Raw genomic sequence first — 24,199 nt, 5'->3', positions numbered from 1 at the left:
TCCATTGCAACTAGTAAAGGGTGCGTGTGACATATATGTGTAAACTCGCGGGGTATAAACTGATATATTTGGACTCTAACTAAAAACCTTACATAAAGGGTCATCGTACGGTTTTTCTTTGGCGCATTGATGATTTTACACAACTCAGCTACATATTGGGTATCAAAACGTGCAGAACAACGAGACGCATCCATTGCAACTAGTAAAGGGTGCGTGTGACATATATGTGTAAACTCGCGGGGTATAAACTGATATATTTGGACTCTAACTAAAAACCTTGAATAATTAAAGGGTCATCGTACGGTTTTCTTTGGCGCATTGATGATTTTACACAACTCAGCTACATATTGGGTATCAAAACGTGCGGAACAACGAGACGCTTCCATTGCAACTAGTAAAGGGTGCGTGTGACATATATGTGTAAACTCGCGGGGTATAAACTGATATTTTTGAACTCTAACTAAAAACCTTACATAAAGGGTCATCGTACGGTTTTTCTTTGGCGCATTGATGATTTTACACAACTCAGCTACATATTGGGTATCAAAACGTGCGGAACAACGAGACGCTTCCATTGCAACTAGTAAAGGGTGCGTGTGACATATATGTGTAAACTCGCGGGGTATAAACTGATATTTTTGAACTCTAACTAAAAACCTTACATAAAGGGTCATCGTACGGTTTTTCTTTGGCGCATTGATGATTTTACACAACTCAGCTACATATTGGGTATCAAAACGTGCGGAACAACGATGCGCTTCCATTGCAACTAGCAAAAGGTGCGTGTGACATATATGTGTAAACTCGCGGGGTATAAACTGATATTTTTGGACTCTAACTAAAAACCTTACATAAAGGGTCATCGTACGGTTTTTCTTTGGCGCATTGATGATTTTACACAACTCAGCTACATATTGGGTATCAAAACGTGCAGAACAACGAGACGCTTCCATTGCAACTAGTAAAGGGTGCGTGTGACATATATGTGTAAACTCGCGGGGTATAAACTGATATTTTTGAACTCTAACTAAAAACCTTACATAAAGGGTCATCGTACGGTTTTTCTTTGGCGCATTGATGATTTTACACAACTCAGCTACATATTGGGTATCAAAACGTGCGGAACAACGAGACGCTTCCATTGCAACTAGTAAAGGGTGCGTGTGACATATATGTGTAAACTCGCGGGGTATAAACTGATATTTTTGAACTCTAACTAAAAACCTTACATAAAGGGTCATCGTACGGTTTTTCTTTGGCGCATTGATGATTTTACACAACTCAGCTACATATTGGGTATCAAAACGTGCGGAACAACGATGCGCTTCCATTGCAACTAGCAAAAGGTGCGTGTGACATATATGTGTAAACTCGCGGGGTATAAACTGATGTTTTTGGACTCTAACTAAAAACCTTACATAAAGGGTCATCGTACGGTTTTTCTTTGGCGCATTGATGATTTTACACAACTCAGCTACATATTGGGTATCAAAACGTGCGGAACAACGAGACGCTTCCATTGCAACTAGTAAAGGGTGCGTGTGACATATATGTGTAAACTCGCGGGTATAAACTGATATTTTTGAACTCTAACTAAAAACCTTACATAAAGGGTCATCGTACGGTTTTTCTTTGGCGCATTGATGATTTTACACAACTCAGCTACATATTGGGTATCAAAACGTGCGGAACAACGAGACGCTTCCATTGCAACTAGTAAAGGGTGCGTGTGACATATATGTGTAAACTCGCGGGGTATAAACTGATATTTTTGAACTCTAACTAAAAACCTTACATAAAGGGTCATCGTACGGTTTTTCTTTGGCGCATTGATGATTTTACACAACTCAGCTACATATTGGGTATCAAAACGTGCGGAACAACGATGCGCTTCCATTGCAACTAGCAAAAGGTGCGTGTGACATATATGTGTAAACTCGCGGGGTATAAACTGATATTTTTGGACTCTAACTAAAAACCTTACATAAAGGGTCATCGTACGGTTTTTCTTTGGCGCATTGATGATTTTACACAACTCAGCTACATATTGGGTATCAAAACGTGCGGAACAACGATGCGCTTCCATTGCAACTAGTAAAGGGTGCGTGTGACATATATGTGTAAACTCGCGGGGTATAAACTGATATTTTTGGACTCTAACTAAAAACCTTACATAAAGGGTCATCGTACGGTTTTTCTTTGGCGCATTGATGATTTTACACAACTCAGCTACATATTGGGTATCAAAACGTGCGAAACAACGAGACGCTTCCATTGCAACTAGTACAAGGTGCGTGTGACATATATGTGTAAACTCGCGGGGTATAAACTGATGTTTTTGGACTCTAACTAAAAACCTTACATAAAGGGTCATCGTACGGTTTTTCTTTGGCGCATTGATGATTTTACACAACTCAGCTACATATTGGGTATCAAAACGTGCGGAACAACGAGACGCTTCCATTGCAACTAGTAAAGGGTGCGTGTGACATATATGTGTAAACTCGCGGGGTATAAACTGATATTTTTGAACTCTAACTAAAAACCTTACATAAAGGGTCATCGTACGGTTTTTCTTTGGCGCATTGATGATTTTACACAACTCAGCTACATATTGGGTATCAAAACGTGCGGAACAACGAGACGCTTCCATTGCAACTAGTAAAGGGTGCGTGTGACATATATGTGTAAACTCGCGGGGTATAAACTGATATTTTTGGACTCTAACTAAAAACCTTACATAAAGGGTCATCGTACGGTTTTTCTTTGGCGCATTGATGATTTTACACAACTCAGCTACATATTGGGTATCAAAACGTGCAGAACAACGAGACGCATCCATTGCAACTAGTAAAGGGTGCGTGTGACATATATGTGTAAACTCGCGGGGTATAAACTGATATATTTGGACTCTAACTAAAAACCTTGAATAATTAAAGGGTCATCGTACGGTTTTCTTTGGCGCATTGATGATTTTACACAACTCAGCTACATATTGGGTATCAAAACGTGCGAAACAACGAGACGCTTCCATTGCAACTAGTACAGGGTGCGTGTGACATATATGTGTAAACTCGCGGGGTATAAACTGATGTTTTTGGACTCTAACTAAAAACCTTACATAAAGGGTCATCGTACGGTTTTTCTTTGGCGCATTGATGATTTTACACAACTCAGCTACATATTGGGTATCAAAACGTGCGTAACAACGAGACGCTTCCATTGCAACTAGTAAAGGGTGCGTGTGACATATATGTGTAAACTCGCGGGGTATAAACTGATATTTTTGAACTCTAACTAAAAACCTTACATAAAGGGTCATCGTACGGTTTTTCTTTGGCGCATTGATGATTTTACACAACTCAGCTACATATTGGGTATCAAAACGTGCGGAACAACGAGACGCTTCCATTGCAACTAGTAAAGGGTGCGTGTGACATATATGTGTAAACTCGCGGGGTATAAACTGATATTTTTGAACTCTAACTAAAAACCTTACATAAAGGGTCATCGTACGGTTTTTCTTTGGCGCATTGATGATTTTACACAACTCAGCTACATATTGGGTATCAAAACGTGCGGAACAACGATGCGCTTCCATTGCAACTAGCAAAAGGTGCGTGTGACATATATGTGTAAACTCGCGGGGTATAAACTGATATTTTTGGACTCTAACTAAAAACCTTACATAAAGGGTCATCGTACGGTTTTTCTTTGGCGCATTGATGATTTTACACAACTCAGCTACATATTGGGTATTAAAACGTGCGGAACAACGATACGCTTCCATTGCAACTAGTAAAGGGTGCGTGTGACATATATGTGTAAACTCGCGGGGTATAAACTGATATTTTTGAACTCTAACTAAAAACCTTACATAAAGGGTCATCGTACGGTTTTTCTTTGGCGCATTGATGATTTTACACAACTCAGCTACATATTGGGTATCAAAACGTGCGGAACAACGAGACGCTTCCATTGCAACTAGTAAAGGGTGCGTGTGACATATATGTGTAAACTCGCGGGGTATAAACTGATATTTTTGGACTCTAACTAAAAACCTTACATAAAGGGTCATCGTACGGTTTTTCTTTGGCGCATTGATGATTTTACACAACTCAGCTACATATTGGGTATCAAAACGTGCAGAACAACGGGACGCATCCATTGCAACTAGTAAAGGGTGCGTGTGACATATATGTGTAAACTCGCGGGGTATAAACTGATATATTTGGACTCTAACTAAAAACCTTGAATAATTAAAGGGTCATCGTACGGTTTTCTTTGGCGCATTGATGATTTTACACAACTCAGCTACATATTGGGTATCAAAACGTGCGAAACAACGAGACGCTTCCATTGCAACTAGTACAAGGTGCGTGTGACATATATGTGTAAACTCGCGGGGTATAAACTGATGTTTTTGGACTCTAACTAAAAACCTTACATAAAGGGTCATCGTACGGTTTTTCTTTGGCGCATTGATGATTTTACACAACTCAGCTACATATTGGGTATCAAAACGTGCGGAACAACGAGACGCTTCCATTGCAACTAGTAAAGGGTGCGTGTGACATATATGTGTAAACTCGCGGGGTATAAACTGATATTTTTGAACTCTAACTAAAAACCTTACATAAAGGGTCATCGTACGGTTTTTCTTTGGCGCATTGATGATTTTACACAACTCAGCTACATATTGGGTATCAAAACGTGCGGAACAACGAGACGCTTCCATTGCAACTAGTAAAGGGTGCGTGTGACATATATGTGTAAACTCGCGGGGTATAAACTGATATTTTTGAACTCTAACTAAAAACCTTACATAAAGGGTCATCGTACGGTTTTTCTTTGGCGCATTGATGATTTTACACAACTCAGCTACATATTGGGTATCAAAACGTGCGGAACAACGATGCGCTTCCATTGCAACTAGCAAAAGGTGCGTGTGACATATATGTGTAAACTCGCGGGGTATAAACTGATATTTTTGGACTCTAACTAAAAACCTTACATAAAGGGTCATCGTACGGTTTTTCTTTGGCGCATTGATGATTTTACACAACTCAGCTACATATTGGGTATCAAAACGTGCAGAACAACGAGACGCTTCCATTGCAACTAGTAAAGGGTGCGTGTGACATATATGTGTAAACTCGCGGGGTATAAACTGATATTTTTGAACTCTAACTAAAAACCTTACATAAAGGGTCATCGTACGGTTTTTCTTTGGCGCATTGATGATTTTACACAACTCAGCTACATATTGGGTATCAAAACGTGCGGAACAACGAGACGCTTCCATTGCAACTAGTAAAGGGTGCGTGTGACATATATGTGTAAACTCGCGGGGTATAAACTGATATTTTTGAACTCTAACTAAAAACCTTACATAAAGGGTCATCGTACGGTTTTTCTTTGGCGCATTGATGATTTTACACAACTCAGCTACATATTGGGTATCAAAACGTGCGGAACAACGATGCGCTTCCATTGCAACTAGCAAAAGGTGCGTGTGACATATATGTGTAAACTCGCGGGGTATAAACTGATGTTTTTGGACTCTAACTAAAAACCTTACATAAAGGGTCATCGTACGGTTTTTCTTTGGCGCATTGATGATTTTACACAACTCAGCTACATATTGGGTATCAAAACGTGCGGAACAACGAGACGCTTCCATTGCAACTAGTAAAGGGTGCGTGTGACATATATGTGTAAACTCGCGGGGTATAAACTGATATTTTTGAACTCTAACTAAAAACCTTACATAAAGGGTCATCGTACGGTTTTTCTTTGGCGCATTGATGATTTTACACAACTCAGCTACATATTGGGTATCAAAACGTGCGGAACAACGAGACGCTTCCATTGCAACTAGTAAAGGGTGCGTGTGACATATATGTGTAAACTCGCGGGGTATAAACTGATATTTTTGAACTCTAACTAAAAACCTTACATAAAGGGTCATCGTACGGTTTTTCTTTGGCGCATTGATGATTTTACACAACTCAGCTACATATTGGGTATCAAAACGTGCGGAACAACGATGCGCTTCCATTGCAACTAGTAAAGGGTGCGTGTGACATATATGTGTAAACTCGCGGGGTATAAACTGATATTTTTGGACTCTAACTAAAAACCTTACATAAAGGGTCATCGTACGGTTTTTCTTTGGCGCATTGATGATTTTACACAACTCAGCTACATATTGGGTATCAAAACGTGCGAAACAACGAGACGCTTCCATTGCAACTAGTACAAGGTGCGTGTGACATATATGTGTAAACTCGCGGGGTATAAACTGATGTTTTTGGACTCTAACTAAAAACCTTACATAAAGGGTCATCGTACGGTTTTTCTTTGGCGCATTGATGATTTTACACAACTCAGCTACATATTGGGTATCAAAACGTGCGGAACAACGAGACGCTTCCATTGCAACTAGTAAAGGGTGCGTGTGACATATATGTGTAAACTCGCGGGGTATAAACTGATATTTTTGAACTCTAACTAAAAACCTTACATAAAGGGTCATCGTACGGTTTTTCTTTGGCGCATTGATGATTTTACACAACTCAGCTACATATTGGGTATCAAAACGTGCGGAACAACGAGACGCTTCCATTGCAACTAGTAAAGGGTGCGTGTGACATATATGTGTAAACTCGCGGGGTATAAACTGATATTTTTGAACTCTAACTAAAAACCTTACATAAAGGGTCATCGTACGGTTTTTCTTTGGCGCATTGATGATTTTACACAACTCAGCTACATATTGGGTATCAAAACGTGCGGAACAACGATGCGCTTCCATTGCAACTAGCAAAAGGTGCGTGTGACATATATGTGTAAACTCGCGGGGTATAAACTGATATTTTTGGACTCTAACTAAAAACCTTACATAAAGGGTCATCGTACGGTTTTTCTTTGGCGCATTGATGATTTTACACAACTCAGCTACATATTGGGTATCAAAACGTGCAGAACAACGAGACGCTTCCATTGCAACTAGTAAAGGGTGCGTGTGACATATATGTGTAAACTCGCGGGGTATAAACTGATATTTTTGAACTCTAACTAAAAACCTTACATAAAGGGTCATCGTACGGTTTTTCTTTGGCGCATTGATGATTTTACACAACTCAGCTACATATTGGGTATCAAAACGTGCGGAACAACGAGACGCTTCCATTGCAACTAGTAAAGGGTGCGTGTGACATATATGTGTAAACTCGCGGGGTATAAACTGATATTTTTGAACTCTAACTAAAAACCTTACATAAAGGGTCATCGTACGGTTTTTCTTTGGCGCATTGATGATTTTACACAACTCAGCTACATATTGGGTATCAAAACGTGCGGAACAACGATGCGCTTCCATTGCAACTAGCAAAAGGTGCGTGTGACATATATGTGTAAACTCGCGGGGTATAAACTGATGTTTTTGGACTCTAACTAAAAACCTTACATAAAGGGTCATCGTACGGTTTTTCTTTGGCGCATTGATGATTTTACACAACTCAGCTACATATTGGGTATCAAAACGTGCGGAACAACGAGACGCTTCCATTGCAACTAGTAAAGGGTGCGTGTGACATATATGTGTAAACTCGCGGGGTATAAACTGATATTTTTGAACTCTAACTAAAAACCTTACATAAAGGGTCATCGTACGGTTTTTCTTTGGCGCATTGATGATTTTACACAACTCAGCTACATATTGGGTATCAAAACGTGCGGAACAACGAGACGCTTCCATTGCAACTAGTAAAGGGTGCGTGTGACATATATGTGTAAACTCGCGGGGTATAAACTGATATTTTTGAACTCTAACTAAAAACCTTACATAAAGGGTCATCGTACGGTTTTTCTTTGGCGCATTGATGATTTTACACAACTCAGCTACATATTGGGTATCAAAACGTGCGGAACAACGATGCGCTTCCATTGCAACTAGCAAAAGGTGCGTGTGACATATATGTGTAAACTCGCGGGGTATAAACTGATATTTTTGGACTCTAACTAAAAACCTTACATAAAGGGTCATCGTACGGTTTTTCTTTGGCGCATTGATGATTTTACACAACTCAGCTACATATTGGGTATCAAAACGTGCGGAACAACGATGCGCTTCCATTGCAACTAGTAAAGGGTGCGTGTGACATATATGTGTAAACTCGCGGGGTATAAACTGATATTTTTGGACTCTAACTAAAAACCTTACATAAAGGGTCATCGTACGGTTTTTCTTTGGCGCATTGATGATTTTACACAACTCAGCTACATATTGGGTATCAAAACGTGCGAAACAACGAGACGCTTCCATTGCAACTAGTACAAGGTGCGTGTGACATATATGTGTAAACTCGCGGGGTATAAACTGATGTTTTTGGACTCTAACTAAAAACCTTACATAAAGGGTCATCGTACGGTTTTTCTTTGGCGCATTGATGATTTTACACAACTCAGCTACATATTGGGTATCAAAACGTGCGGAACAACGAGACGCTTCCATTGCAACTAGTAAAGGGTGCGTGTGACATATATGTGTAAACTCGCGGGGTATAAACTGATATTTTTGAACTCTAACTAAAAACCTTACATAAAGGGTCATCGTACGGTTTTTCTTTGGCGCATTGATGATTTTACACAACTCAGCTACATATTGGGTATCAAAACGTGCGGAACAACGAGACGCTTCCATTGCAACTAGTAAAGGGTGCGTGTGACATATATGTGTAAACTCGCGGGGTATAAACTGATATTTTTGAACTCTAACTAAAAACCTTACATAAAGGGTCATCGTACGGTTTTTCTTTGGCGCATTGATGATTTTACACAACTCAGCTACATATTGGGTATCAAAACGTGCGGAACAACGATGCGCTTCCATTGCAACTAGCAAAAGGTGCGTGTGACATATATGTGTAAACTCGCGGGGTATAAACTGATATTTTTGGACTCTAACTAAAAACCTTACATAAAGGGTCATCGTACGGTTTTTCTTTGGCGCATTGATGATTTTACACAACTCAGCTACATATTGGGTATCAAAACGTGCAGAACAACGAGACGCTTCCATTGCAACTAGTAAAGGGTGCGTGTGACATATATGTGTAAACTCGCGGGGTATAAACTGATATATTTGGACTCTAACTAAAAACCTTACATAAAGGGTCATCGTACGGTTTTCTTTGGCGCATTGATGATTTTACACAACTCAGCTACATATTGGGTATCAAAACGTGCGAAACAACGAGACGCTTCCATTGCAACTAGTACAAGGTGCGTGTGACATATATGTGTAAACTCGCGGGGTATAAACTGATATTTTTGGACTCTAACTAAAAACCTTACATAAAGGGTCATCGTACGGTTTTTCTTTGGCGCATTGATGATTTTACACAACTCAGCTACATATTGGGTATCAAAACGTGCGGAACAACGAGACGCTTCCATTGCAACTAGTAAAGGGTGCGTGTGACATATATGTGTAAACTCGCGGGGTATAAACTGATATTTTTGAACTCTAACTAAAAACCTTACATAAAGGGTCATCGTACGGTTTTTCTTTGGCGCATTGATGATTTTACACAACTCAGCTACATATTGGGTATCAAAACGTGCGGAACAACGATGCGCTTCCATTGCAACTAGCAAAAGGTGCGTGTGACATATATGTGTAAACTCGCGGGGTATAAACTGATATTTTTGGACTCTAACTAAAAACCTTACATAAAGGGTCATCGTACGGTTTTTCTTTGGCGCATTGATGATTTTACACAACTCAGCTACATATTGGGTATCAAAACGTGCAGAACAACGAGACGCATCCATTGCAACTAGTAAAGGGTGCGTGTGACATATATGTGTAAACTCGCGGGGTATAAACTGATATATTTGGACTCTAACTAAAAACCTTGAATAATTAAAGGGTCATCGTACGGTTTTCTTTGGCGCATTGATGATTTTACACAACTCAGCTACATATTGGGTATCAAAACGTGCGAAACAACGAGACGCTTCCATTGCAACTAGTACAGGGTGCGTGTGACATATATGTGTAAACTCGCGGGGTATAAACTGATGTTTTTGGACTCTAACTAAAAACCTTACATAAAGGGTCATCGTACGGTTTTTCTTTGGCGCATTGATGATTTTAGACAACTCAGCTACATATTGGGTATCAAAACGTGCGGAACAACGAGACGCTTCCATTGCAACTAGTAAAGGGTGCGTGTGACATATATGTGTAAACTCGCGGGGTATAAACTGATATTTTTGAACTCTAACTAAAAACCTTACATAAAGGGTCATCGTACGGTTTTTCTTTGGCGCATTGATGATTTTACACAACTCAGCTACATATTGGGTATCAAAACGTGCGGAACAACGAGACGCTTCCATTGCAACTAGTAAAGGGTGCGTGTGACATATATGTGTAAACTCGCGGGGTATAAACTGATATTTTTGAACTCTAACTAAAAACCTTACATAAAGGGTCATCGTACGGTTTTTCTTTGGCGCATTGATGATTTTACACAACTCAGCTACATATTGGGTATCAAAACGTGCGGAACAACGATGCGCTTCCATTGCAACTAGCAAAAGGTGCGTGTGACATATATGTGTAAACTCGCGGGGTATAAACTGATATTTTTGGACTCTAACTAAAAACCTTACATAAAGGGTCATCGTACGGTTTTTCTTTGGCGCATTGATGATTTTACACAACTCAGCTACATATTGGGTATCAAAACGTGCGGAACAACGATGCGCTTCCATTGCAACTAGTAAAGGGTGCGTGTGACATATATGTGTAAACTCGCGGGGTATAAACTGATATTTTTGGACTCTAACTAAAAACCTTACATAAAGGGTCATCGTACGGTTTTTCTTTGGCGCATTGATGATTTTACACAACTCAGCTACATATTGGGTATTAAAACGTGCGGAACAACGATACGCTTCCATTGCAACTAGTAAAGGGTGCGTGTGACATATATGTGTAAACTCGCGGGGTATAAACTGATATTTTTGGACTCCAACTAAAAACCTTACATAAAGGGTCATCGTACGGTTTTTCTTTGGCGCATTGATGATTTTACACAACTCAGCTACATATTGGGTATCAAAACGTGCAGAACAACGAGACGCTTCCATTGCAACTAGTAAAGGGTGCGTGTGACATATATGTGTAAACTCGCGGGGTATAAACTGATATTTTTGCACTCTAACTAAAAACCTTGAATAATTAAAGGGTCATCGTACGGTTTTCTTTGGCGCATTGATGATTTTACACAACTCAGCTACATATTGGGTATCAAAACGTGCGAAACAACGAGACGCTTCCATTTCAACTAGTACAAGGTGCGTGTGATATATATGTGTAAACTCGCGGGGTATAAACTGATATTTTTGGACTCTAACTAAAAACCTTACATAAAGGGTCATCGTACGGTTTTTCTTTGGCGCATTGATGATTTTACACAACTCAGCTACATATTGGGTATCAAAACGTGCGAAACAACGAGACGCTTCCATTGCAACTAGTACAAGGTGCGTGTGACATATATGTGTAAACTCGCGGGGTATAAACTGATGTTTTTGGACTCTAACTAAAAACCTTACATAAAGGGTCATCGTACGGTTTTTCTTTGGCGCATTGATGATTTTACACAACTCAGCTACATATTGGGTATCAAAACGTGCGGAACAACGAGACGCTTCCATTGCAACTAGTAAAGGATGCGTGTGACATATATGTGTAAACTCGCGGGGTATAAACTGATATTTTTGAACTCTAACTAAAAACCTTACATAAAGGGTCATCGTACGGTTTTTCTTTGGCGCATTGATGATTTTACACAACTCAGCTACATATTGGGTATCAAAACGTGCGGAACAACGATGCGCTTCCATTGCAACTAGCAAAAGGTGCGTGTGACATATATGTGTAAACTCGCGGGGTATAAACTGATATTTTTGGACTCTAACTAAAAACCTTGAATAATTAAAGGGTCATCGTACGGTTTTCTTTGGCGCATTGATGATTTTACACAACTCAGCTACATATTGGGTATCAAAACGTGCGGAACAACGATACGCTTCCATTGCAACTTGCAAAAGGTGCGTGTGACATATATATGTAAACTCGCGGGGTATAAACTGATATTTTTGGACTCTAACCATGGCGCCCTCTATTACAGGCCTGGACATCGGTCATGGTTGATTAGAAACTGGAGGCGGATGGTTTCGAATCAGATTTTAGCGATAGTCTCTGTAGTCTGAACTCTGAAGTTTTTGAAAGCTTTTTTTAGGAAAAAAACTATTGGGTTGCTTTTAAACTTTACTTGTTAGGACGCAATAGATATTATTTAACGCACGGTAGTTCTTTTTATGGAATGTTTAGGCAATTGAACTGTTGTTTGTAGTGCATTTTTGCCCAGTATAAATTAAGGTTTAGTTATTGTTTGTTTACTTAGAATCTTCAGGACTGGGGAATAAAAGTTGCAAACAAGAAATTAAGTTTTAATATGTCACATATGATATTCATATCACGTCTTAATAGCTGAGTGGATAGTGGATAGAAAATCGAAAATTTTGACCCGATTTTTGAAAAAAAAACCTGAAGCAGTAGCCTTTCCGTTTTTTCGATTTTGGGGGGTCAAAAAAAGAAACAGTTTGAAATTTGGACCAAAATTATGGGTAATAGCCAGTGAAGGTGATGACACCATCAGGCTAAACACCGGGGTTTTTTAGTTAAATAACACAGATGTAAAAGTTTAGACCCTATCTAACATTTCATGACAAAAGGGGGTGAACAAACAGTAGGAGAGAAAATATTTTAAAATCTTGAAGCGTTCCTCATAAAAAAACAAAAACATTTTAAATATCACACCTTGTTTCCAAAGATGTTTTATGACAGTGTAGACAAATCCAAACCCAGAAATTCCTTCTCATGCATCTGCTTGTCACTGTATCTGCAAAACGCTAAGAGAAAAAAAATTAAAATTTTAATTTTTTAATTGTTTGTTTATCAGTAGCCGACATTAACCAAGAGGGCAAACTGGTTAGATGTCGGGATGGGAATCCTAAGAAACCTAATTCGGCCTAAACGCCACATGTAGCCTTTTGGAACAATAAGTATGACCCTGGACATTAATGTTGCATGCTGTACCAGTCCAAAACAATATGTGAAAATGTTGATTTTGTTACCTTTTTTATCTTACATTACTATATAAATACTTTGCACTTCAGGCCAGTTGAACGAAAGTCCAACTGCCTTAAGTGTCCCACTGAGGGCAAGATGTTTCTTGCCTATACCTTGCCATACTGGGGAATGCTTGTGGACTGGCTGTTTCAGTATGACCTTTTATTAGGCCTGGCATACTATTGTTTACTTTGAACCATTTATAAGTAACATACTTGTCTCATGTTTCATATTGTATATTGCTTGTTTGGCAAAATTTTTGTTGATAAGACAGATTAAAGTCAGGCATACTTCTGTGAACTAACACTGTGTGCAATCATAAATAATTATCAAATTTATGGGAAAGCTGAGGAATGGTGTTTGCTTAGGACATTAGGTCCATAACTGATGGCAAGTTTAGATGCACAACATTACTTATGCAATTATGTAATGACAAAAACTTTGCTGAACATTAAACACTGAATCCAAACCTCCAACCTGGGGCACAAAATTGAGACTTCTTTTCAACCAAAGCAATTAAGAAAAGTTTTTTTTTTCAGTTCGAACAGATTCTGAACATATTTGTCACAATTTCACCTATTAACATGATTGTTTTTGCAAGCAAACATAAATAGGTACCCACACATGAGTTTACACAAACTAGTAGCATTATTAATATGGTGTGAATATTTTTCATAGGATATTTCATAGGACAAATTAGTAGAAAGCATCAACCCAAAAGGCTCTGTTTATATTCATTTTATGACATTACAATGTTACTCCCAAAAATATAACTTTAACCTTGATATTGTTGTCCAAGAACTGTTTTGAAACAGTCACACAGTGACAAAGGTATGACAAATCAGTTTTATTTAAAACTAGATGGGTGGCTTAGCACATATTGCTACTCCGTATACACTTTAACCCATTTTGAAACATTAATATATCTCCTAAACTTGTTTTATAATGGGTCCAATATTAGCCACTGTCTCTTATAACCTTGGTTGTTTCTGCAGCCTAAAACTCATAGATCCCCACACATACAAAGTTAAAAATAATAGATTTCAACAGATAACCATGAGAAAGTTTGGTAATGTAAGGTAAAACACAGTGACCAGTACTAGGCTTAAATAGTTATGCTATTAAAAGTAAAAATTATACAAATCTGATTTAATTTAGACATTGTTTAATGTTTGCCCTATTTAACGTTCTTTTTCAAAGGAAGGAAGTGGTGAATAGTGGCAAAACAGAGTGAAACACAACAATCGACGACTATAAATAGCAAATTCTACAAGCTGTCCAAATTTAATTTCAACATTTTAAAAACAATTCCCCAATTTTAGTGGGCTAGTATGGTAAATGTTGGAGCTATAGGATAAAAAACAACAATCAACATCTGCAAATAGCAAATTCTACAAGCTATCGAATTAAATACAAATGAAACATTGTTTGAAAAATAGACCTATTTTAGGGAGCTAGTGGGGTAAAATGTTGTGGTTACAGGGTTGAACACAACCATCAACACCAATAAATGGCATATTTTACAAGCTATCCCAATTTCATGCTATTCGTAACTATTAGGGTTCTACACCCAAACTAGTAAAATGTGCAACCACAATGACCCAATTAACAGTTCTATAACATTTTTTCCCAATAGGCCAGTGTCAAAAATTTTGAACACTAGGGGCTTTTTAACAACAGTCAGTAAAAGTTGTAAAATCATAAGGCTGTTGACAACCCCCTAACTGCCATGGCACAAAAACGTCCACCAAGCTATCCACACAAACACAATCCCATATTTCTGGTTGCCCTGATAACACTATTACACCACAGAAACCTGTCAATTGTGGTGCCCAGCAACATAGGGGCTAGTGGGGAAAATGATGGGGCTACAGTGTTAAACACAACAATTGACACCTGTAAATGGCATATTCTACAAGCTATCCAAATTTCAGCCAATTCTGACATTCTTTAAAACTCACCCATTTTAGGGGGCTAGCAAGATAAATACTGGGGTTATCTATGTAACTATATCTACCATCTGTGTAAGTTTCATCCAAATCCATCATGGCAAAACGAGTTAGACAAACTTTCAGAGAAAAACAAACAAACAATTCGGGTAAACAGGATGAACCCATTAATACCTTTCACCTGTTTTGATTAGTGATGTACCGAATCGGCGAAATTTCGATTCGGCCGAAACCGAATATTCAGTGGTTTTGCCGAATAATTTCGGCTGAATCAACCGAATCATTTATGAGTTATGACGTCACGCGAAGTCGTACGCTACGCGTTCGACATGAAAATATAAGTTTATCTACCAGGCAATTAGTGCAGAATGGTTGTGTTTTGTCCCTATTTTAGTTCTGTGGGGTTTAACATTGCCTCAAGCATGATTGCCAACTCGACAATGAATTACTGATTAGTTGTCTGCAGTGGGAAAAACGATAATGTGTTAAAAAATATAAAGATTCGGCTTCGGCCGAATCACAACAAATTATGGGGCCGAAACCGAATTTTTGCAAAAGTGGCCGATTCGGCCGAATAAAGTCGGCAAACCGAATATTCGGTACATCTCTAGTTTTGATGACACACATTTTATTGTCTATTCAACCATAAAGTTTTATCTGATGTGTACAAAAAATAAGTGGGAAAATATGCAACCTTGTACTGAAACCTGAAAACACATGGGCTGACTATCGTTGGAAATAACATAGGACTACACAAACTACTGTACAGGCAGCAGAGTAGCAAGTCCAACAACATATTTGACATCTGATACCCATGACAATAGTGACAAAAAACATTGCAACTTCATTTTAGCATGAACATTGCCTAAAAACATCCTACAAACAGCTGTTTAAAATTTCAGCACATTAGGGTTAGTATTTTCAGACTAAAGGACTGGTAAACCTACAAAAGATTATTTTGAGTTAAAGAGGTAAATCCAACAAAACATCACAAAATGATGCACTTGCGTTAAACTGGTTTGGAATGTACCAACGAATAAGTATAGAACTCCTGGATTATGTACTTTAGTAAGGAAGAAGTTTTGAAAATTACTTTGTCATCCAGGGTCAAACTTTGGGAGAAGCAACTTTAGATAACAAACAAACATGTTTGTAAATTTGAACAGTTCGAAACACTCTTTCATGACCAAACATTGGGATCAAACCAGCAACAGACAGAAAAAATAGGGACAAAAACAATATGCGTCCCCTTATAATGTATATACCTGAAAATGAAAAAGTGTTATTTGCCTAACACTTGTTAATTCACATTCCCAACAAAACTTAATCACAAAACTTTTTAGAATTATATGATTTCATTACCTCAATTTTGTTATTTATGGATTTGAGCAATTGAAAGTTTTTACCACATATGTTGTGCTTTTCCGAAACATTTAATGGTTAAAATGCCTTTCACACTTTTAGTTTGTAAACTTGAACATCAACTAACAGTAGGTTTGCTGATATAACCATTGCACATAAGTATGACCTGTTTTAAAAACAGCATTTACTTAGTATTAACTAAACTATTCAACATTGGGTCTAATATCTGGCAACAGTTGGATCACCTAGGTTGCTTTACAAGCAGAAACTCAAGGGCCCCCACAGGTGTAATTAAATATGCATTTCACTGAATAATCTAATAGAATTTTGATGCTTCAAAGGAAAAAACATAACGATAAATATACAATTCAGTTGCAACTTTTAAAGCTGGTTGAAAATTTAAAGTTATCAAACATTGTTAAACAATATTATCATTTTTTTGAGGGCGTATGTGAGGCAACTGGTGGGGCTTTAGGATAAAACAAAACAATCCACACCCTACAATGCCACATTCTACAAAGTGAATTTGTGGGGTAACTTAAAAAACTAGAAGGGCGGCTTAGCACATTTTGCCGTTGATACTATACCTTATTTCAAAATGTTAATATATTGCCTATAATTATTTTATTTTGGGTCCCACATGTGCCAACATTTTTTATAACCTTGGTTTGTTTCTGCAGGCAGTAAACAAACACACAAGGTTGTACACAATGCATTTCAGGGTTTATTGCTATGCAATTCAGACATTGTTAAAAGTTTACCTTATTTTAAAAGACAGAAAAGTAAATGTTGGAGCTACAGGCTGATACACAATAGTCAGAACCTATAAATGGCAAAATCAACATACTGTCCAAATTTCATCCAATTCGGACATGGTTTAAAAATTTACCCATTTTAGGGGGATAGTGGGGGTAAATAGTAAAGCTGAAGGCTGAAACACAATGATCGACACCTAGTTATGACAAAATGAATAAACTGTCAAAATTTCAGCTAATTTGGACATTGTTAAAAAATTACCCATTTTAGGGGGCTAACAGGGTAAATTTCGAGGCTACAGGGTGAGACACAACACTCGACACCAATAAATGGCAAACTTCACAAGCTATCCACATGTCATGAAGTTTGCACATTGTTTAAAAATTCACCCACTTTAGGGACTAGCGGGGTAAATAGTGGGGCTACATGGTAAAACACAATGATCGACAGCTATAAATGGCAAAATACACAAACTGTCCAAATTTTAGCTAATTTCTAAATCATTTAAAACTTCACCCATTTTAGGGGGCTAGCGGGGTAAATAGTAGGGCTAATGAGTCAAAGAAAACAAATGGCACATCTACATAACTATATCTATCACCTGTAAAAGTTTCATCCAAATCCATCAAAGATTTCATGCCAAAAGTGCATTAGCAAACTTCAAGTGAGAAAAAAAGTGAAATCAATATGCGTCCCCTTGCTTGAAGGGGAACACAACCTAATGATTTAGACAACAAAATATGACGTCATCAAGTACCCCAATGCATTATTACCATAACTATTATCATATAGAACAAAATCAACGAAAACATTGTTAGTTACTTCTTAAGTTTAAGTTTAACAGCATGAACTTGAAATAAAGTGTTGGCGACCAGTATAAGTAGAAGAATTTTTCCATACAAGACATAGGGAGAAAAGCTAGAAAACAATTTTTATCAAAAACCTTGACCATAAATCTATGGTTACAAAAGTACACTGCATATTAATCTTTTTCTCAAAATGATGGAAAAATTACTCAACTTGCAATGAGGTGGATTGTTTTCATGCATGTACATGTTTATTACCTAGTATTTTTAAAATATACCAAAAAGAACCAAAAATAAAAAAATATACCACCAGAGAGAATAAGTATTCCAGATAGTTCTATCCTGAAATATACCTTTAATACTAAATAGATCACAGGCAGAAAAGCATTCCTAAAAAGCATATCGCAGGACAAAACAAGGTTCAAGACATTTTTCAAAACATTGCAACTTACTTAAAAAGCTAAAAATTTGATTTTTTTGAATTTTGGTGCTTGGAGGTCTAAACGAAAGATACCAAAAAACAATTCCATAAAATTGAAAATCATTTTTTTGCATCCCGTGGAGTAACTAGTGGTGCTATATGGTAAAACACAATACTCACACCTCAAAAAGTATTACAAACTGCACGAGTTTGGCTAATCTTTTTAAGGAGGACCGGTAAGGCTGTAGGGTAAAACACAACAGTTGACACCCCAAAACATTACATTAGACAAACTATCTCAATACAATCCACTTCCAACTCTTTTTAGGTGCCCAGTGGTGTAGCTGGTGGGACTATAGAGTGACATACAACAATAGACATCCTACAACGACACTGTCAAGCATTGTTTAAAAATGTTATCTTTATAAGGGGTCTGTAAGGCTTAAAAAAACACAACAGCCCACACCCTACAATGCCACCTTCGACAAACTTTCCAAATTCAAACTGGTGGGATAACTTTGGACATAGATGTCACGTTCCCGTTTGCACGGTTACGCAAAAGTTTGGGACTGACTAATACTAAATAGATCACAGGCCAGAAAAGGATTCCCTAAAAGCATATCCTAGAATAAAACAAAATTCAAGACACCTTTCAAAATGTTGCAACTTTTTTCTTATAAGGCAGGAAATTATTCGGTTGTTTGTCTTCTGAATAAATTTTGATGGTTGAAGTTGAACAGCATGGGAGCAAAGTGCCAGTGCTGGAGTGAGAAAATTGACAGTTGTGCGATTTTTTTGAATTCTGTACAAAACTACCAACATTTTTTCACTAAAATGATGCCATCATTATACTGCTTAGGCAGAAATCATTGCATTGAAACAAATCAATTACAGTTTATGTCCGGAATTATGCAAAATTGTCTGAAATGCATTCTACAATTTTCGAGCTGCACTGATCAAGTTGAATTGAATTATTCCATACACCACAATAGTATATTATGCAAACTGTTTGATTTCAACAATTTAAAGATTTAGGGGCCGCAGTGTCAAACTGATGATTAGGTAAAAACTAGAAGGGTGGCTTAGCACATTTTGCCCTTGCATATACACTATAACCTGTTAAAAAAAATATATATTCCCCACACTTATGTTATATTGGGTCCCATATCAGCCACTGTCTTTTATAATCTTAGTTGTTTCTGCAAGCAGACTCATAATGCAATTCAAGAGATAACCATATGTGAAAGTTTGGTTTTGTAGAGTCAAACACAGTGATTGCTACTGATATATATGACTGCTACTGTGCATAAATAAACAAGCTGTATGGAGTACAAACCATCCAATGTTCATTTCATTTATACATTTTGAAGGTTTTTCTATTGTATGTTTTACCTGAAAAATACGCTAAAACACAACAGTCATCAATTGCACAAGCTGTCCTAATCTCATTCAATTCAGACATTGTTTAAAAAACTCACCCATTGTAGGGGGCTAGTGGGGTAAATAATAGGGCTACAGGGTTGAACACAACAATGTACACATATAAATGGCATACTCTACAACAGGAGTGCAAAAATGCGGTCGCACAGTCGCACAGTCGCACAGTCGCGCCACGCAACTGATAAACTTACGTGCGCGACCGTAATTTGTAGCCACAATCATTTTTTACGGTTGGCGCTCGTAGCGAGCGGACGCAATCAAGCAATGGATAAAGGTCCAAGTTTTGCGCAAATCACGCAACAAAAGGGTGGAGCTATTTAAAGAGGCCCACCTGTCTAAGTTTTAAAACGAAAAATCAAAGTAAAAGAGATGATATTTTGAATATCATAGAAAAAGAAAGTTTCTCTGTCCAAAAACTGATTGGAATTTCAGAAAGGAAGGGAAACCTAGTCGACATTACATGTACTACAAGAAAGGCTGTTTTAGAATTGTTTCAAAAACTGGTTCAGGTAGACACAATCTATTCGGTTCGACTCTACGAATCTGATAAGCTTAATGTGGCGGTAGGATGGGTGCCTATACCCTTCCCTAATGAAGAAATCAAAACAGAATTTCAAAAAAGATTCGGAGAAGTGAAGAATATCCAGCACCGAAAAGACAAGAATGGTTTACTAACTGGAATGAGAATTGTTACTCTAGAGCAGTGGTTCTTAACCTTTTTATAACGGCCGAACCCCTACGATATTCTTCAGCCTTTGGTCGAACCCCAACAAGTTACATCCTAGGTTTCTAACCCATTTTGTTTGGTGGGTCATAATTAGTTTTTGTTTTTTTGTCAAACGTAGTGGCAACAGTTACTGTTTGTCATTTTGTTAAATTCTGACATCATAATACAAGCAACTTGTTTCAGGATTGCTTTAATTCCGGCAATTTTTAGTTTTTACCAAAATAAAGCATTGTATTTTTAGCATCTCTACACTAACATGAAAAAGATGAAGCAATAAATTTTTGCTGCCAACAAAATTTCGTTTTTTTTCTGTTTGCGAACAATGCTCTTTGTTACGTCAAAAAAAGAAAGAAAATAAAACCTTAGTGCAGGGTCGCACAAACATTTTGCTAGGACTGCCGCGTCTCAGATTCTTATTTTACCAACAGCCGCCATTTACCTAGCTGCTTATTTCTGTTTTAAAATACTTGGTTTATATCAAGCATTTACCATCTAATAGCGCCCAAAAAGCCCAGATTAATTTCTAGCTCGGTGCATAGATTGAACTGCACAGCGAGGAGATCAGTCTTAAGTGTTTATGATGTCATAATCTATATTGTGATGCTTGTGGTACCTGTTTTGTTCGCATTGTTGGCACACAATAGGCGTACAAAAAGTCTGACACATATGGTTATTAGGCTGGTAATACTCTTTTTAGTACCACAAAAATTGTTTGGAGTAGTTTAAAACACCCCTGCCTAAGTTTGACCTTCCAGTGTTTTGATATTGAGCAAATACAAATTGCCGTTTTCAGCGACTATAGACCCTAAAGTTTAACAAAAACGAGTATTTGTATTGTACTTCAAAAACACCTTCGTCGAACCCCTGATTCGGCGTTGCCGAACCCCTGCGGTTCGATCGAACCCCGGTTAAGAACCACTGCTCTAGAGAAAGCTGATGTGGAAAAAAATCCAATACCTAGTTACGTGACATTAAACGGATATGAGTTTTATTGTACGTATAACGGCCAGCAAATAACCTGCAAATATTGCTCAAAAGTCGGACATAAACAGCAAGACTGTCCAAAAAGAATACAAGACTACCCAAAACTCTCAGAAACAAGCAAGAAGGTGAACCAAGAAGGCAAGGATTGCACCGCTTCTGATAAGAAACGAAACAACTTGGACGGCGCGGGAGAAGATAAGGGCACTGTTGACTCGAACGGGACAACAATAGATTTTGATACCGTCCAGACACCAAGCGAAACAGCAGAAAAGGAGACAAGAAAACCCGAAACTAAGTTTCCTGATAAACAGCTAATTAACGGATCGCTTTTGGAAACTAAAAATAGGTCATCAAGGAAACGGCACCAACAAAGCCCAACCGAAGGAAACTTACATCAAGCGAAATCTATAAGTCTAAGTGAACTAAAAATACCAATTTCCTGCCCGAAATGTAGAGGAGAGGTACGTAACAGAAAAAAAATTCAACATTCTTCTGCTGGAAATGTTCATCGGAGTTCAACATTGCTGCATCGTGCTGCAACGAAATTGATAGATTTTTGGTCCCGGATAAGGAGGTGATAACTAACTGTGTCACATGCCACCAACCCATGAGAAGGATGCCGTGCTGTCACAAGTTTTAGCCGAAGTACCAAACAGATAAAATAACTTTCGAATGCGTGGAATGCAAAAGGTATTCAATGTTTTGCATTTGTAAAACTGTTAACGCTATACCAAAACGGACAATGACTACTAACTGTGTAAATAATGCATGCACAAATACGCTTGTCCACTGTAGCTGTGGGAAAATAGCATCTCAGTTAATGGGACCTAACAACCCGTACTTATGCGATTGTGGCTTTGAATATGAATTTGACATTGAAATAGGTGTAGAACGTGTTTAAATGCCGCTTTCTATCATAACTTACAACGTTGCTGGGTTACAAAACCCCAAGAAGCGAAGAAGTGTGTTTTATTTTCTGCGTCAGAAAAAAAATGATATAATTTGTCTACAAGAAACGCACACATCCGCATCCTGCCTCAAACAATGGGAATTAGAATGGGGTGGGGAAATTATAGCCTCGCACGGCACAACAAAAAGCAAAGGAGTGGCGGTATTGTTCTCCACGAACCTATCGTACTTAAAACACGAAGTGATAGTTCACAATCTTGGGCGGTTTGTTATCATAGACCTTGAAATATCCGACCAGCGTTTAACACTATGTAATGTTTACGGACCTAACAAAGACAGCCCGCATTTTTACGACAACCTGTTTAACCGTTTGGAGGAGCAACGCGCCGAAAGCGGAACAGATGAATTTATTTTAGCGGGGGACTTCAACTGCGTACTTTATGATGAAGTAGATAAAACCGGAGGAAAAAATACGCATAGCAACTGCCGCGCGAAAAATACAATTTTACAAATTAAAGCCCAACAAACAGAGCTAGAGAATAAACTTTCAGATATGCAAAAATCACCCCAATCCCATGACGAACGCACGACGAGCGAAATCGCAATAACCCAACAACAATACGACAATATTATTGAAAGATACAGCAAAAGCGCAAAAGCGAGAAGTAGGGCGCGGTGGGCAGAATATGGTGGCAAAAAAAAAGAATGGAGAAAAAGGCCATTACTAGATTAAACTCAAACTCCAAAATAGAAACAGACCAAAAGACTATTCTACAAGTTCAAAAAGACCATTTTGAAACGCTGTATAGGGCAAGTAAAAACCCGTGCCGCACTACAAAAGATGAAATGAACGACTACGTAAACAGTGTAGGGTGTCCAAGATTAGATAAGGAAAACGCGAACGCGTGGGAAGAGAAACTGACCGGCGAGCAATGCTATGAAGCACTGAAGACAATGAAAAACAACAAATCCCCGGGACTAGACGGCTTCCCGGCGGAGTTTTACAAAGTATTTTGGAAAGATATAAAATGTCCGTTGGTTAACCACGCGTTTGAAACAGGTGCTTTTTCTGGGCAAATGACTTGGGGGTCGTAACTTTAGTCCCCAAACCAGAAAAATACCTTTTATACGCCGAAAACTATCGCCCTATTTCCCTATTGAACGCAGATTTTAAAATAGCTTCTAAAGCCATCAACAGTCGCTTAAAAAAAGTACTACCCACGATTATAGCACCTGAACAGTCGGGGTTTGTAAAAGGTAGATACATAGGAGATAATATCAGAACGCTTGTCAACATTTTGGATCATATTTCTGAGCAAGGATTGCATGGGGCCCTACTGTTTTTAGATATATGTAAACCCTTTGATTCAGTGGATTGGAACTTTGTTAACATAGCTTGTTCCAAATTTGAATTTGGAAAAGATATGTGCAGATGGATTAAAACATTCTATGTTATCTCACAATGCTTGATCATTAATAACAACCACATGTCTGCCCCTTTTAGGATAGAAAGAGGCGTTCGACAAGGGTTTCGCTGTCCCCTTCGTTGTTTGTTATAGCCATAGAATTTCTGGCCTTGGCTATTAAACAGAACAAAGCCGTAAAGGGAATTAACGTATGTGCAAAGGA

At 38.2% G+C, this 24,199-nt stretch overlaps 1 long non-coding RNA gene and 1 pseudogene across 1 annotated transcript in view; one reads left to right on the top strand and one right to left on the bottom strand.

Annotated features, from left to right (window-relative positions):
• Positions 1-19,784, bottom strand: part of LOC145233582 (uncharacterized) — a 124,475-nt gene extending 104,691 nt beyond the window's left edge. Inside the window, exons 1-2 of the long non-coding RNA XR_013861139.1 lie at positions 19,160-19,784; positions 12,905-12,996 (exon numbers count right to left, since the gene is read on the bottom strand). This is a non-coding gene — a long non-coding RNA (uncharacterized LOC145233582). The remainder of the gene's footprint in view (positions 1-12,904; positions 12,997-19,159) is intronic.
• Positions 19,785-20,214: 430 nt separating this feature from the next.
• On the top strand, positions 20,215-23,220 carry LOC145234651 (uncharacterized; annotated as a pseudogene).
• The last annotated feature ends 979 nt before the right edge of the window (positions 23,221-24,199 follow it).

This window comes from Phallusia mammillata, chromosome 6 (assembly GCF_965637545.1).
Source record: "Phallusia mammillata chromosome 6, kaPhaMamm4.hap1.1, whole genome shotgun sequence".
Classification (NCBI taxonomy): Eukaryota; Metazoa; Chordata; class Ascidiacea; order Phlebobranchia; family Ascidiidae; genus Phallusia; species Phallusia mammillata.
This window is presented reverse-complemented; position numbering and strand designations above follow the sequence as displayed.